A 6,478-nucleotide genomic window follows, 5' to 3' on the forward strand; every position below is an offset into this window, starting at 1 on the left:
GTGGTTTTAGATGGGCTCACTCGAGCCCCATTTGTACCCCTGGAAGAAGCTGACATGAAGCACCTGTCACTCAAGACAGTGCTGTTACTGGCCCTGGCATCCGCCAAGCGAGTCAGTGACATCCATGCGCTATCTGTACATCCTTCATGCACTCAGTTTGCCCGAGGGTTAACGAGAGTGTTGCTGAAGCCCAACCCTGCCTTTTTACCTAAGGTGGTTGGTTCATGTACCCCCATTGACATTGAGGCATTTCCTCCACCGCTGTGTCCCTCCGGGGAACAGCAGCCGAATTTGCTATGTCCAGTCCGTGCTTTACGCACTTATATCGACAGATCAAAAGAGTTTCGTCATAATGACCAACTCTTTGTGTCCTGGGCTAACCCCTCAGAAGGGCAAGCCTGTTACTAAGCAACGGCTCTCTCACTAGATTGTGGAGGCAATTGCTTTGGCTTACACGAGTCAGGGTCTGCAGGCACCTTCGGGTTTGCGTGCTCATTCGACTCGTGGTCTGGCTACATCCTGGGGTTTGTTCAAGGGTGTTTCCATCCAAGACATTTGTGCAGCAGCGAGCTGTTCCTCGCCGCTCACTTTTGTCCGCTTTTACAGATTAGACGTCTCTGCTCCCAGTGTGGCCCATGCAGTGCTGGGCCCCCTGCTGAGTTAGAGCTCTAACTGTTACATTCTGGTTGGGTTTGGTGATTTTCGAGATAAGCTCGTCTGGCAATACGGGAGCTACAATATCCCATAGTGAGACATCGAACGGAGTGTTACGAATGAAAACTATAGGTTACTTACGTAACCCCAGTTCTCAGAGTAACATGAAGTGAGATGTCTCACCAGACGGCCCTCCTTGCTATGGTGAAGCGAGAAGAGGTGCTTATTTTTTAATGATGCATGCGGCGTAGCGCAAGCTACTTATAGGGGTTAGATTCCCTGACGCTGACGTCAAGATCACCAGCCAATCAGGATTGGCGTAATGAGATTGATGCTTCTGTTTGCTCCGCGATGAGGCGCATCCCATAGTGAGACATCTCACTTCATGTTACTCTGAGAACTGGGGTTACGTAAGTAACCTAGTTTTCTAACATCCATGAAGGCAACATGACAGAGGGAGGCCTGTCACTCAGGATGCCAAACTACTCTTTGGTAAGCCCCGCCCTCCCAAGCAATATCAGGGCCAAAAGTTTGAAAGCGAAAAAAAAGATCTGAAAGCGAAAAAAAAGATCTGAAAGTGAAAAACGATCTGAAGGTGAAAAGCAATGTAAAACCTGAAAAAACAAGATTTGAAACTGAAAAAAGAATTGTTTTGAATCTGAAAACGAAAAATCTGTGATGAAAGAAATAAGGATTCAAATATCAAAATATGTATGAAAGTGAAATCTGAAAATAAATATATTATTCCAAAAAATTGCTGAACTGAATCAAAATAATATTCAACCTGAAAAATTATTTCAGATACTTTTTTTTATTTTGAATACATCATTGTATTTTTCAAAGTTCAGGATAAAAAATTGAACTTTCAAATAAATTGTATTTTTTTTAATGATCAAAACTTATGACCCTGAAATAGCTCCATGCCAGACTGTTTGCACACTGCTATCTGAAGTCTGCTGCTCTGAGCATGTCAGTTGGAGTGATGACATCATCGTGTTCCATTGCACAGGTGTTTATAGTTGAGCTAACGAGGTGCCTAGACTTCAAAGGCTTCATTGTTCTGAATGAGAGATGAACCTCTTACATGTGAGCGTCTTGTGGAAGAACCGTAAAAGATATCTGTGAAATTTCAAAACGTGAAGCATGTCAAGGAAGTTGAGTATCTGAAGTGTAATTTTTGTGTAGTTTCGGGTTAATAATGTGGCCTTTTTGGAAGTTTAACTAAAGGTGTGCGGCTGCTGCCGTGAGGAAATATCAGCCTGAAATTACAATGGGCTTTAATGGAGGAATGTTGAATGTTTTTGTCACTTCATGCCCTCAAAAAGCATTTTGTTTAATTATTTTTGCTTAATTATTTGTCATTTTTCAAGCTACGGGATGTTTTCCTATGTTTGTCATGATAAATTATGTCTCAGGGATGTAGGGTTTGGGAATTATGGCACTTATGGCAAAAAAATATATGAAGGCATATTCCAAGATTTCCTAACCTCTAGCTGTGACATCACGCACTCTAGTTAATGTTAAAATCTGAAGAAAACCTCTAAAACAAGGTCTGAACAATTTTCAATATCTCTAAAAGTAAGAATCAGATTTAAAAGTTGTTTTACACGAATAATGTCAGAAAGATGTGTAACATTTTAAAGTTGGAATGAGGTTTCTGAGTGAAAGTATGAATGAACAGTTAGCAGTTGAATTGCATGAAGATTTGTTTAGTCTCTGAAGATTTTCTCCATTGACTTCAATGTTACAAATTTGATGTATTATGGGATGTATCTCTGGAATTATGAAAGTTATGAATGAGAAAAGTAATAGCCATTGATTCCCGACCAAGTTGAACGTTTTGATGTTTGAACGGAGTTTCTGCGATGTTCAATGCGGGAGGAGAAGAGGGCCAAAATACCGGCGGAATAATAAACTTTTCGTCCGTAGAATAACAGTTAGTTGGAATGCTGTTAACAGCATTCCCACTAAATGAAACGTAGATAACTTACAGTCACGCGGTCTGTTGAGACCACAGGGTCGAAACCTGCGGGGACTGATGGCTGCTTAGGTGACACTGAGATAGTAATAGAAAGGAAATTGGAAGAAAAAAAGTTGTTAGCGAAGTCGGCTAACTATACCGATAAGGATCGACACCAGAACCTCTTAGCTAGCTAGCTGTCGAACTAACGTTAGACATGTGCAATACGTTGGTCTTTGTAATGACATAATAGTATGTAACATAGCTAATGTTATCCAATTTGACATCCGTGTCTAATTCGACAGCTAGCCAGCTAGCTAACTAGCCAGCTAGCTAACGTTTAGCAAGCAGGTGCACGGCCAGTACAGACAAATATTCTTAGCAAGCTAGTAAACATTGTTAGCTACCACACACACAACTGTAACGTTATTTTCAAATTAAGTAATGTTAGATAACTGGGGAACAAATTAAATGTAACGTTATCTAGATAACTTACCGTCACTCACTGACTGCAGTCTGTCGAGGGCGAGGCCAAGCGATCACACTTGCTGCAAGACGGACTGATGGCTGCTTCCGTTAGATGGAGACTTGACGGAGAACATGCTAGAAAGGAAAAGGTGGCAATTATCGAACCACTTTTTTACTGACACTAGAGCTTGTTAGCTTGCTGTCGAACTAACGATAGACATGTGCAATACATTGGTCTTCGTAATAATTACATTTTATGTTACATATCTAATGTTAATTCGACATCCATATCTAAGTTAACAGTTAGTTTAGCAAGCAAGCATTGAATGTACGGTCTGTGCACCTGCACCTGGTGATGACAGTCAAATAGTAATAATTAGCAAGCTAGTAATGAAAACAATACGTTTACAATTACACTACCTACCACACACAACTGTATTTTCAAGCAAAATCAATGTAAGCTATCTGGAGAACAAATTATGAAACGTAGCGATAACTTACCGTCACGGACTGCGGTCTCTCGAGACTGAAGGTTGCATCAAAAAGATGGCGGAGATTTAAATAATTTCACGCACATCGCGTAAAAGTACCCGGATTGAGAGAACACACTATCCGTCGTTAAATATGTTTAACCCCATGATCCAACCCTGTACTAATATAGTGTGTTAACAACAGGCGGTGGTAATCATGTTAAATGTAACACCAAAACCACAACACTTTACCCCGAAAAGCTCTAACACCAGGATTTTCACACTGGCGAATTTGCTGTGTACAAATGGTGATACAATTTCATACATCTTACCAATCAAACAGGGTAAATTCAACTTTAAATGTAGCCTACAATGAGCTCTTATTATCAACTTGGCCTACTTTCATTAATTTCTCCATTGAACCACACTGGCTCAACTTACCCCATGGCCCACGGTTCACTTTACCCCATAGCCACCATTTTAGAATAAATATGCTAGCATTAAAATTCAGAGTCATATTTAGCTTAATGATTCACATGGTTTAATACGCTGCCAACACATCAACATTATACGATATATGTGTTTAAACCTGGATACATTTTTTGACATGACAGCCGATAGCTGACATCTAGAAAATGTACTTTGACTTGCAAAAAAGCAAGAAAATGTTTTCTTAAAAAATTGACAATTCTCAAGTGGTGGCTCACACAACAACCCCAGAGCCACCACTTGCGCCAGGTAAACAAGGTATGTAAATGTCAATAAACTTCCAAGTTATGCGAACATGTAAGCAAAGCATAAAATACAGCTACGTTGACGTTACTTTGAGCTAAACCGTTAGCAAGTAGCTATAGCTAGCCAGATATATTAAATAAACACTTTGTCATACAATCTAAATGTTATGTTTTTTAGCGTTACCTGGTTGTAACGAGACACCGTTACTGGAGCTCTCGTTAACGTGTTTATGTAGTCATTGTACTGTGTTTGACGACAACTTCCCTGTTCCCCATGTATGTTGTTGCGGATTGTGTGCACCTGGTGCCCTGTGTTGCCTCCTCCACCCTCACCTGTGTCTAATTGCTCCCCCCCCACCTGTGTCTTGTTGTAGCCTACTAATTAGTGTGCAGGTATTTAGGCTCTGTTTTCCCTGTTGGTGGAGAGGCTGGGAGTGTGTGTGAGATCCTGGTGGCTTCAGGCTGGGCTCACGTGAACAGCAGCAGCTGGGTTGAGGCTGTGTGTAATATGTTCATGTTTTAATAAATACCCACACCGGGTTATAATTTTGGACGTTCTGCCTCTGCCTCCTTGCTTGGTCGGGCCGCTCAACGGTCAGTCTAACAATTGGTGTCAGAAGTGGGATTCGACCAAGTGAGGAGGTAAAATTGACGAGAGGAAAGAAGAGGGACCAAAGAAGAGGGACCAAAGAAAGGAACCGCGGCTGGGGGTGGCTATGCCTGGAACTGACCAGGGGGCCACGGCTGCTGAAGCAGCAGGAGAAGAGAGACAAGCAGCAGGAGACGAGAGGCAAGTGGCAGGAGAAGAGAGACAAGCGGCAGGAGACGGGAGACGAGCGGGCCATTGGAGCGGCGTTTGCAGGCCGAGGAGGCGCACCCGGACCCCCGGGGAGTCTGCAGAACCTGGGTCGTGCTAGAGGAAGACCAACGCTTTATAACAGGCTAAAACAACTACCGGATAAACAACATGTTTGACAACGTTTGAAAGTGTGTCCATAGCCACAGGGGAGGGATCTAGTGTGTCCATAGCCGCAGGGGAGGGATCTAGTGTGTCCATAGCCGCAGGGGAGGGAGATATTAGGTCCATAGCCTCAAGGGAGGAATCTAGTGTGTCCATAGCCTCAAGGGAGGGATATATTACGTCAATAGCCTCAAGGGAGGAATCTAGTGTGTCCATAGCCTCAAGGGAGGGATATATTACGTCAATAGCCTCAAGGGAGGGATCTAGTGTGTCCATAGCCTCAAGGGAGGGATATATTAGGTCCATAGCCTCAAGGGAGGGATCTAGTATGTCCATAGCCTCAGGGGAGGGATATATTAGGTCCATAGCCTCTGGGAGGGATCTGGTGTGTCCATAGCCTCAGGGGAGGGATATATTCTGTCCATAGCCCTCAGGGGAGGGATCTATTATGTCCGTTCTAGACACTCGAGGACTTGAAGAAAGCCAACTTGGTGGCAGACTGTCTATCCCGGTACATAAAAATGGAGGTACTGTGCGCTTTAGGAGAAAAGGGGGGGAATGTAACGAGACGCCGTTACTGGAGCTCTCGTTAATGTGTTTATGTAGTCATTGTACTGTGTTTGACGACAACTTCCCTGTTCCCCATGTATGTTGTTGTGAATTGTGTGAACCTGGTACCCTTTGTTGTCTCCTCCCCCCTCACCTGTGTCTAATTGCTCCCCCCCCACCTGTGTCTTGTTGTACTAATTAGTGTGTAGGTATTTAGGCTCTGTTTTCCCTGTCTGTGGAGAGGCTGGGAGTGTGTGTGAGATCCTGGTGGCTGCAGGCCGGGCTCACGTGAACAGCAGCAGCTGGATTGAGGCTGTATATGTTCATGTTTTAATAAATACCCACACCGGGTTATAATTTTGGACGTTCTGCCTCTGCCTCCTTGCTTGGTCGTGCCGCTCAACGGTCAGTCTAACACTGGTGATTTCAAAGAAAGCTCTCTGGGAAATGTTGACTTACTGTTCGACATGAAGTTAGAAGCTACCTTACAGTACACAGTTGATCCGGAGTCCTGTCAGTTAAAGTGTTTCATAATTAGCTTTGCTAAGTATCAACCTCGCACTGAAATATATGGGTGTTATGTGACAGTATTTTTGAGAAAAAGTTCCATGTTGTGTGTAGTGAGAACGCGCTAGAGTGAGGGGGGCCCTCAAGCCAAAGCTTGCGTAGGGCCCCCGAAAGT

Source organism: Notothenia rossii (assembly GCF_949606895.1).
Source record: "Notothenia rossii genome assembly, chromosome: 8".
NCBI lineage: Eukaryota > Metazoa > Chordata > Actinopteri > Perciformes > Nototheniidae > Notothenia > Notothenia rossii.